General features: G+C 47.0%; 1 protein-coding gene across 31 annotated transcripts in view; it reads right to left on the bottom strand.

Moving 5' to 3' along the window:
* Positions 1-11,613, bottom strand: part of LRRFIP1 (LRR binding FLII interacting protein 1) — a 138,299-nt gene that overhangs the window by 93,691 nt on the left and 32,995 nt on the right. The gene's annotated exons all lie outside the window — the stretch shown is intronic.

Here is an 11,613-nt window from a genome sequence, read left to right as displayed (position 1 = left end):
TGTGTTCCCAGCTGCTTTTAAACCTAACCCAGGAAAGTGCGATTCATTAGGCTGGCTGCCCCTCTGTGCACTGCATGCCCTAGGCAGGCTGGGGAAGCTGGTGGCCATGCTCAGAATAATATTTTTAAGTGCTTAAAACAAAGTATACACGGTTACAAAGGAACTGGGTTCTTCTGAAATACATTATCAAAATATATTTTTAAATCGTGATACAGTGTACCAACCAGAGTCCAGTCAGGAGAAAAGAAAGTACACCAGTTATGTTAATGGAACTAATTTAACACAGGGACCCAACGAGTAGGTGCTGGATGGCTGAGAAGGCAAAGGAGGATCAAGTAACACAGAGGTAATAATTTTGGGAACAGCGAGGGCTGGGGGAGCAAAGGGCTGGGTTATTGCACCCCAAAGGCTCTGGCGGGGGGTGAGACCTCTGAGCAGGGGGCTTCAGAATCTCTGACAGGGCTCCACGACGGTGGTTTCTGAGAGAGAGCGTGAAAACACCAGAAACGGAACCAGCTGCGGCTGCCGGGGTGAGGAGCAGTTGCTGGGTGATGCTCGCAGAAACAGGAAGCCCACAGGGAGCAGCGGGTTCTGTCTCCTTCTTCCGGCCCCAGGGGCTCCCTCTAGCGCCCGTCAGCAGAGCCGAGGGGAGATGAGGTGTGCAGAGCCCCAAGGGAGGACTCCGAGCCGAGCGGCAACAGCTTAATAACCAGCCCGTGTCTGGCTTCCTTACGATGCATCAAAGGGCAGGAGCTGACATCTCCCTAATATCGACATAGTGATGTGCATTGTCCCCAGCTGTCTGCAGCCACTATAAGGTGACCCGAAAATAGCTGGGATTTCTATTGGTGACAAAGTCACATACTTCTAACAGTACTGAAGTTTTTGGCCTACATTCATAATTGGAGGTAATGCTTCTCTTTTTTCCTATCTAGTTTCAGGGATCTCTTGAAATCTAACCAAGGCCCTTGGGGGATTTGTGGACCAAAGGTTAAGAATCCTTCTGAGTCTGTCAAGATGTCAACTACAGTTCTTCGTTTTCCTTAAGTTTTGCTTTAAAAAGTCACATGATTGATCATTGACAACAGGGTTTTTTTTATGCTTTGAAAGAGAAAATAATACTCATGCAAATTCATGCTTTTGTGCATCTCATTTAAATGATACTATCCAACCCTCTTGCAAATAATAAATAGTAAGTTTTGCATTTTACTGATTATATTATACCTACTTCTGAAAGCCACAGAAAATAAGGGAAGAGAATACACAACTGCGCTTACATCCTCGCCTCACACTCATGGGGGGTATCATAGGATTCCTGGGTGGTCTCAGCGCTCTCTCCCATAATGCCTCTTGCTCCCTGGGCTCTATTGGGTCCACCACTTTGACCATGCCCCGCTGTCCCTGAGCACCAGATCTACATTTCTAATCCCGACTTCTCCAAGCTTCAGCCCACCCACCAGCTGGACATCTCTACCTGGATCTCCCAAAGGCATCTCAAACTGGACAAATCTGAAATGGAACCCCTGTTGCCCCCTGGAGGCTTTCTCCCGCATCTCCTCTCCCGTGGGGGCACTGCCAACCAGCGCCTCCTAAGGCTTTATTTAACGTCTCTGTGCCCCAGTTCGCTCATTTGTAAAGGAGAGGCAATAACAGTAACAACCTTACAGAGTTGTTGTGTAGACTGAATGAGACAATCCTTGCAGGTGCGCAGCACAGAGCCTTGATATCAGTCAACGCCCGCACACGCCCAGCTGTGGGCACTCAGACAACCTTCTCCCCCACTTCCCACTTGAGTTCATCAAGTCCTCTTCCTCTCTTAATATACTTCATGCCTCCCATCGCCACTGCCTTATATCAGGGCGCAGTGCGTGTCCTCAGAATTATCCCAAACCGTCTCCTCCCATTCTGCTACCAGTGCGATCTCATTAATTCAGTCATTCATTCAATCAACAAACATGGATTGAGGGCCTAGCACGTGTCAGATACCAGCCAACTGCTGATAGAACAATAACCAAGGGGGCAGTCGGACTGTCCAGAGGGAAGACTGATGTTAAGTAATTGCACAAATAAGTAATTAGTTGTAATTGTGATCAGGGCCATGACATTAAATAGAAGTAACCCCACACCATGCCAGGTGGGGAATGCAGACAGAAAACACAGCTCTGTGTCTTCCGAGGAAATGAGATGTGAGTACGAGGGGGTGGGGGGGGAAGGTAAGCCCTCTTTATGAAACCTTTGAAAGGCCTCCCTTTGAGAGTGGGGTACAGTCCAAACGCGTCTAGGGGTCTACAAGCTGCTCGACATGTGGCCCCAGCACTCTGCTTTCCCTTTCATCTCACAGACCGGCGACGTGATAGTCTGTTACGCCCCCTGGTGGTGACTTCGAACCTTTGAGAGTGAATCCCCACGTTTCTTTTTCTCACTAAAACGATGTATAAAAATTTAACAGTGTTTCTAACAGAAGAGGGCCCAACCCTCGGCTGAAGAACTTCATTAACAAGCTAATCTATGTCCGAGTTTTATTTAATACAGAAACAAGATCCCTCATGTATGTCTCCTAGACGGAATACACATGCATCGATAGGTCTACTCTTGAGCCAAAAGGTCTGAACACTTCCACCGCATCGTAAAGAATTTCATCGCGCTCTATGAAAAACTGAAGAATTGCACCCATTTATTAAAGACGCTGAAAGCCAGTATTTTGGGGCTTATCTACAGCAATACTTGAAAGTACAAGAATCTCATGGAGAGATTTTGTTCACAGCTTCAAGCTAAGGGAAATATTTTAAAATACACATCATCCATTTTTAGATATGTGTAAGATCTCATTTCAATATATGACAAGGTAGTCATTCTCTTAGAATAACCAGAATAATAAACTGAATTTAAAACAAACTTAAACTTAGGTCAATATTGTGTTAAGGGCGAGATAAAATCTGTGTTCTTTGCAGGAAATCCTCTGCTTTCCATTTTGGACAAGTGATACGGTCATGAAGGATACCTAAGAATTTTTTAATCTTTATACTCAATTTTTAATTTTTCAAATATTAAATTCTCATCAAATAGAAAAGTCTAACTCTCTTGTGTAAGAACCACGTTTTCCATCTCCTTTGTAAGAAGCTTTACATGGTCGACTGTATTTAAAAAGTCACTAACAAAACCAGAAATCAAGGCTGTGACCCTCCCTCTGTAAAAAGGGTCCATGAGTGACCACAGGTCCTGAGACTAAGACGGCGTCCTGTGTGCTTCCATAGAATTCTAGAAACTATGAGGGCTTACTGCAATATCATTCGTATCATTTAGTGAGAGATGTAGAAATCAAAATGAGGAAAAGAAACTCTTGACCTAGTGAAGAGTAAAAAAAACATTAAGAAATATGCTGCCGGACCGGTCGGTTACGTCACTTAAATGTAATTTATTTACTTAGAGAGGTCGTCTAAGATATTTTAAAAGGAAAACACGCACACGCACGCATGCACACACGCATGCACGCACACATGTTAAGCCAGGACACTAGACTAAGGAGCTGTGGTGGGCCCCAGCCCCTGGCCAGCTTCTCTCAAGGGGGACACGAGCAAGGAGCTGGTGCACAGCTCAGAGAAGCCCCTGAGCCCTCGCCCTCGGCCTCTGCCCCACTCCTGCCCTGCCCCACCCACCTCTTCCTATCGCATTTCTCTTTAGCCGTTGCTAGAACACAAAAGACTCAAAACAAATTTTGTCATTGTAATGGTTCACCTCTGCTTGGAAAGTGTCTGACTGAAGTGTCCAACAGCACCTGTGAGCCAGCCAGAGAGAATCTATCCCGTGCCGCCCTGGGTTTCTGACGTGTGATGAACAAATTAGCTTTTGTGGGACCGTGGGCTGTGCCTGGATTTGTTTGCATAGGTTGAGATTGAGAGCCTTAACTGACTTGAAAAGCCTCTGGCTCTCAGAGTGGCACCTCTGAGGCAGCTTAGAACCACCCACGACCGCTGGCAGGATACCTGTGCAGTGCAGGTTGCCACACGGGTCCACAGCTGACATGCAAGCTGATGCAAGTTCACTGCTCATCACTGGAAAAGGGAAGGACTGGTGTTGCAGCAACAACCACCACCTGACCGGAAGGGGTTCCCTAAGTTCATCCCTAGCTCCTTTTTGGATGTAACAGACTGGCTGTCCCTCTGTCTGAAGATGCTGTAGGTCCCTTCAGATAAAACAAGAGGGTTGGAGCGGACCCTTCAAAGGTGAGGACTTGGGCGCCCCCCACAGCCATGAGGAGCACCCCCACCGTGTGCTGTGCTCACCATCTCTGCTGGACTCTCAAGAGAAACATTTCCACGTGAGGTGAATGACAAAGACAAGAGCTGACGCTGTGTGCCAGACGGCTTCTGAATACCTGACATGCTTCATTTTGTTTATTTCTCCCAACAGCCCTATCAACAGGAAAGATCACAGTTTCTGAGTGAGGACAAGGAAACTGAGGCACAGACAGGGGAAGCCACTGGCCAAGGTCCCGCACCTAGCGTGCAGTGGAGCCAGCCCTGAGCCCAGGCTGCGGGATCGCATGAACGTTGTCCCAGAGCCCTCCCAGACATTCACTGATTCTGACTGTGCAGACGCGCTGTTGGAGCTCATGTGTTTTATCTCACTTAAGCCTCGACAGCCTTGCAAGGTCGGTATTATTATTCCCATGGCACCACTGTGTAAACTGAGGCTTGTGGTTGAGTAATACACTCAAGTTGACGTAGGATTTAGACCCACAGGTCAGCTGTGCTGGACTCTCTGTCGTCCTGACTCTAGCCTACCCCATGCCCGGCCTCCATCGGACAAATGCTTTTCCCTCCTTTCTTAAAACCACAGCTGGAAGGGGCCCCCAAACATGATCTGGCCTGGTCACAGCTCCCAGCAGGAGACCTCATCATTCCAGTCTTAACGAGTGACCTGTCCAGGCCATACGGCCAAGCAGACATGCCGAGGTGTCAGGGGGAAGACTTCCCAGAACAGAGTGACCTCCATTTCAAACAATACCACTCTCCGCCCAGCCAGCTGTGTTAAAATGGCAGCAAATAGCGTTACTGGGGACATTGCAGACTTTTTCCTCTCTGTGAAAAACCCAATTTACAAATCATCCCGAGAGAATGCGTTACTTTTTCTCTTTTACAATTATAACCATCTACCGCCATTTGTCAGATGTCCAAGGACACAGGAAAACCTACTCCTCCCAGCTGGTTTTCGTTAAATGATTTGCTGTCTAATACTCAGATCTGTCCAGACTCTCCTGATTTTCTGCCAGAAGTTGACTCAAGCTGGCTCTCGAGGCAGTGATGTGCGATGCTTTGTGTCCGGTGCACACATCGAACACATGGGCGGGAATTAAGAAGACCTGGTGGGCTTCTGTTCATCAGCGACTGTTTCCTAGGAAACAGTGGGATGGAACAGCCAGTCCGTGTTTAACGAGACCATGTTATTTTTAAAGAGAGGAGTGTGTTTATGCTTTCACTCAAGGTGGAGTCATCATTTTGGTCCTAATGAAATCCAGCTTTCAGCTCCCAGTCATCTACTCCACATACGGTGATGGCTTCCACATCTTATAAGATAAAGCCCCGTGGAGAATCTATTTTAGTTCTCGAGTACCTGGTTCGGCAAATTTCTTTTAGGCAATGAGGAAGATGTTCAACTCTTTAATCTCAACTGAGAAAAAATATTTGCAACAGCTATGAAATGGGTTAATAAGTAATCTACAAATCACCAAAAAAAGAAATACTGACGCTCCAAGACGTGTTTTGACAATTAGAAAAAGAACTTCAAAAAACTAAGCATCGAAGAGCTACTAGTTTTTAGCTATCAAATTTAGAAAGGCTAAGAACAATGACAGTACTTAATCCTGTGGTGGGAAAACCACTGTCAGACAACACAGAGGCGGGCGTAAGCTGATACAACGTTTCAGGAAAGCAGTTTGGCAACAAGCATCAGGGTCCTCACACGTTTATACTTTTTAAATTGATATGTGCACTTCTAATATTCTAATTTAAGGAAATAATTTGAAGCATAAGAAATTATTTACTCAAAGCTATTCACTGCAATGTTATTCATAACTGTAAACAAATAAAGACAAAAACCTATAAACAACAACCCAACAATAGGAAACCAGAGACAGCCTCAATGCTATATCCTGTGGCCATTAAAATGGTCTTCAGGGGCCGGCCCGACAGCCGAGTGGCCCGATGGCTGAATGGTTAAGTCTGTGAACTCCGGTTCGGCGGCCCAGGGTTTTGCAGGTTTGGATCCAGGGTGCGGACATGGCACTGCTCATCAGGCCATGCTGAGGCGGCGTCCCACATAATAGAGCCAGAAGGACTTACAACTAGAGTATACAACTACGTACTGGCGGGCTTTGGGGAGAAGAAGAAGAAAAGAAAAGAAAAAAAGATTGGCAACAGATGTTAGCTCAGGTGCCAATCTTTAAAAAAAAACAACTGTTCTTCAGACCATTTGATACAAATGTCGTGCTTCTTTCTTTCCTTAAAAAGAGAATTAAAAAAATGCAGTATTTCCAAATATACAATTGAGACTATGTTCCCAAACGTCCCTAGATTAAAGAATGGAGGGGAATAAAACTAAATGTTAGCAGGTCTTATGCTTGGTCACAGTATGGGGCATAGTTTTTACTTTCTATTATTGCCTGAATTTTCCTTATTATTTTCTACAATAAACATGCATTACAGTTAATATAATAAACATTTCCATTCCTCAACAATAATTACCTTTGTTGGTAATTTCTTCATTTATTCAACAAAAAAAAAATTGTTGCAAGCCAAACTTCAGGATAAACGCTGCATGGATAATATGGTCCTACTCAGCCCGGGGAAGTTATGGAGGGCTTCCTGGAGGAAGGGGAAACTGAGTCTGGAAGGATGGAAAGTGATGGTTGGAGTGCAAGATGCCATGGGAGCGAGACAGGAGATGGTGGGGGGAGGTTGGTGCTAAGAGGCTTCTGGTGCAATCATAAAAGTTTTAAATTTATCCTGGAAGCTACCGAGAATCATTAAGGATGATAAAGAGGGAATCGTGGCATGAGGTTTGGGTTTCCTGGGATCCCTGGGACACCAAGATGAAGACAGATTTGAGGTGGGGTCAGTCTGGGAAGCAGACAGAATAGGAGGCTATGGAGGTGTGCGTGAGGTGTATGAGGTGAGGTGACCGGCCTCAGGCAAGCTGTGGGAGGAAATTAGGGATGGTTCTGGCTCAGGCAGCTCTGAGGAGCTGGGACATGAGACACAGGAGGGGCCCGGGCTGGTTGAGAGATGAAGATGCTCAGTGTTGGGGGGTCAGGGGACATCAAGTCAGCAGGCAGCGTTCAAAGGAGGAGTCAGGGCAGGACATGGAGAAGTTGTGGGGAGTTAAAGCCATGCGTGTGGCTGCAAGTGCACAGAGAACGGCCTGTAACACGACAAAGGAAAAAGACCGAGAGCAAAAAGCATCATGTATGGAGCAAAGAGCGGGAACAGAGGCCGGGGAGACGGGGAACCGGGGAGGCGGTGTCAGGAAGCCGAGTGGGGGCACTGGCCAGTCCGTGTCAGGAACACGGCTTCCACTCAGCATCTGCTTAGGTCCTTTCATTTCGGTGTCCTAAATGGGTACCGTGGACACCACACAACAGATCCTGTTGGATGAATGAATGAAAACGTGCTCCAAGTTTGATGTCAAGAAGACATCTTCTCTTCCCTCGGTGTGGCCTCGGCTGCACGATCCAGGGCTTGCTTGTGCCCCTTGGCCCCCCCAGCCCATCCCTCCCCTCCCCAGCCTCTCCCACCCCTCAAGGGCTCCCCTACCTTCAGGAAGAGATAAAAATCCCAGTGCCCCAGAAGAGGGGCAAGAAGAGTAGAATACCGATCAGTAGGGACCACCTAATAACTTTAAAAGAAATCCAGAAACAGTAATAATGGCTACGCATAGCTCTCACTGCTTCACTGCATTTGTCCGTGTCCCATTTACGGACAACCGATGTGCTCCATTTAGGGGAACGGAGCCCCACTCCAGAGCTTGCCGCCTACCTGGATTGTCTTATTTAATTCCTACAACAAAGCCATGAATTAGAGCCATTTTTCAAGCCAGGACATTGAGGCACAAAAGGCAAAAATAATCTCCCCAAGTCGTGTGGCTGGCCGGGGGTGCGGCCGGGACCTGGGGCACCTCCACGGGGAAGGCTGCGGGCTCCTGGGCCTTTGGAACCAAAGATACTCGGGGGGAGGGGTCACTGGAGCAGGATGGAAGGTGCCATGGAAACTCCTAGCATTTACCATCCAGGGACTGTCAGAGGTGGTCCTGCGAATCCAGCGGCAAGGAAGAACCTTCCCCAAGGGATGTTTGTGCGGCCTGCAGTTTGAGCTCCTCCTGCAATAGAGAATGCCCCTCCATGTGTGCTGCAGGGGCTTCTGTCTGCTCCCCGAGCCGACTCAGCCAGGCTCGAGGATGTCTAATAATCGCCTCAAAGCACACAACATCGTTTTGATGTAGCGTCCAGTTTTAACACTAATCAACCTGGTAAAGAGCATATATTTGTTTTATTTTTGTAGTACCTTTTGGCAGCTTGATGGCATGACACGAGTTACTCAGAATAAATCCCCAATTTTAAATATTGTGCTGATGATAAATAAGGCATCAAAGGAAGATATTTTGGCTTGTAGCTGCCTCTGGGAACCCACCCATTCTCATGTGAAGAATGGATTCCAACCCCAGCTCTCTAATAAAGACCCGTGAGAAAAGTCAAGCTCCCTATGTTTTGCAGATTACAGACTACCTCATTTATACACACTTTGTCCAAAATTTTTCAGGCTCTTAAATTAAAATTATTTTAAAATATAAAAACATCAGGAGAACAATTCACTGCCGTAAATAAGAAAATTAGCATTTCTTTCTTTTTTTTCCAAGCTGAATTACTATTGTATTTTGCCTTACCATTTATATGAAACCCTTAGATTTTAGTTTTGTTAACTTCAAAAACCATAAGTAGTTTATTCCATAATAAAAAAATGCCCCATTAATTAAGACAATAAAGAGCTTATTTAAATGCTTCGTGAATAATTAAAATTGTAAGTAATCTTTAAGATATGTGAGAAACTTGAAAATCTTTCAGAGTCGGCACAGTGCAACGGGCCAATGACGAGCCTGAAGTCATTTATTAGCTTCCAGAGAAAACTCTACACTCAATTTTATGAATGGAAATTCTTGGCTGTCATGAAATTCTGCCGTGTAATGGGAAACTAAATTAAGGCGGCATGAAAATCAGTATGCTCCAAAAGTCTTCACAAATGCTCATATCCTTTGAACCTAGCGACATTTCCCGAGACAACCAGAGATGCCTGCAAAGAGGATTAAGCACGGATGTTCTTCCCCACATCACTTTTAGCAGAGGAAATAGGAGCTTAAGTAACTTGTGGTAAATATAAGATAGAATACTATGCAGGCATTGGGTAGGAAAAGGACATTTAGAATGATTATTTTAAAAATGACATTTGCTCAAAATTTTAAAATTCAGACAGAAAAGTTCAGAGAAGACAGTGAAAAGGCACTTCCAGAGACCAGACCCTCACACCTTCAAAACCAAGCCCATTAAATTTTTGAGCAGCATTACTTTCCAGAAAGTTCCTTTTTATGTAGAATAAAGCCCTGCCTCCTTGGAGCTTTTGCCCTTATATGGACTACAACTAGTTTCTTCCAAAGGTGGTTTTCACGCGCCTGAACACACTGCCTCATCCCCGGACCCCTGCCCTCGGCACGCCTGCTCCTACAAGAGCGTCCACTAGTGGAGGGACGCCCGAGCCTGGCGTCCGGTGTGCATGGTGTCCAACGCCGGCTCCACCACTTTCCAGCCTGTGGCCTCCCAGTCTCTCTGTGCTTTTCCCCCTGACCACACCTACTTCATAGCACCGTTGGGAAGATGAAAGTAGAAGGCCCGGGATGTAACAAGTTCTCAGTTAACTCCAGGCAGGGTTTTTAACAAGGCTTTTAGCTCCTGGAACAGCCTTCTTGCCTTGAAGTGATCCTGGCTGGGATGGTGGGTCTACGGATGCCATGGGAGATGCTGTTCAAAGCAGCAAACCAAGGTGAGGACCAAGGTGCTTTCAGAGCTTGGTGAGGACCACTTGCAGCGAACACTGTACCCGGACCTGGAAATCAGCAGCGGAATGGAGAACGGACAGGCAGCCATCAGCTCGAGCCTCGGGCAGGCCCGACAGCAGGCACAGGTGCGAAGGGAGGCACGCTGGAGGGAAAGCCACGGGTCTCTGCCACAAACCCAACCCCCGATCTTGGGCCCCTCGGTCTCCATCTGGCCCACTGCAGTTCCTGTGCACCGTGGTGCTCCTTCCACCTCACGACTTCCCTGAAGCTGCTCAGGCTGAGGCCCCCAGGGACCTCCTGGCTGCAAGGCTCCAGCGACATTCTTTCACTTGTATCCCTCTGGGTCTTTCCGCGGCGTGAGACACTGCCCTTTTCCGCCCTGGTCTGGGTGACTCTCCTCTGCTCCACGCTCCTGATGTGCACCGGGTAAATCTTCTGCTCACCTTCTTCGTCCATCCGAGGCCCCCGGCGCTCCACCCTCAGCACCCTGCTCTCCCCATCTCCTTAGGAGATCTCATGGACCCACATGGCTTGGACCATCCTTGAACACGGATGACTCCCCTCTCTCCCCTCTGGTCCAGGCCAACATATCTGGATGCTTACTAGACCTTTCCGTCTGGGCACTCCTCAGCCAGCTCAGACACAACACTTCCAGAATGGAACTTAATTCTTCTCTGTTCCCCACTCCACCCTGCCGACCCACTGGCTCCCCAGTCTCGATAAATGGTACCATGACACTGCACCAACCTCCCGCAAGCATCGTCCTTGGAAGCCTGGATGTCAGGCTGTACTCCTCTTTCCCTCCTTGTCCCACACAACAGCCACAATCTTTATCAGTTATTTTGAAAAGCCCCAAATGCTAGTCATTTTAGTTAAGCCAGTTCCAGTTGTTAACGCTAACCAATGCACTTAGATTCAGAGAAAATAGGTTTCACTATAAATAGCCGGATTGAGGATGGGCAGCAAACTGTCCTAGTTATAAGGTATTATTAATGGATTTTGCTGCAGAACAAACAGGTATTTCAGGTCAGTTTACGGCATATCGTTACACATCTTCAAGTCTCGAGAGAAAGGAAAAAAAAAATACCTTTAGTAGTTGGACCTGAAAAAAATGGCTTTCCTTATCTTGTCTAAGGGCACATGGCGCACACCACACATTTTAAGCCTGAAGGACAAAATTATACATGTGACCCTTAAGAACACTACTGGGTTGAGTATTGTCCTCCGAAAATTCATGTCCACCCAGAACCTGTGAATACGACCTTATTTGGAAATGGGCTCTTTACAGATGCAATCAAGCTAAGATGAGGTCATAGTGGATTAGGGTGGGCCCTCATCCAATGACTGGGGTTCTAATAAGAAGAGAGAAATGTGGACACAGAGACAGAGACACAGACACACGGGGAGAACGCTGTGGGAGGATGGAGGCAGAGATGGGAGGCACGTGTCTACAAGCCAAGAAACGCCAAAGGTTTTGGGCCACCACCAGCTGCTGGAGAGAGGAAAGGAACA

This window comes from Equus przewalskii, chromosome 5, assembly GCF_037783145.1.
Source record: "Equus przewalskii isolate Varuska chromosome 5, EquPr2, whole genome shotgun sequence".
In the NCBI taxonomy this organism is placed as follows: domain Eukaryota; kingdom Metazoa; phylum Chordata; class Mammalia; order Perissodactyla; family Equidae; genus Equus; species Equus przewalskii.
This window is presented reverse-complemented; position numbering and strand designations above follow the sequence as displayed.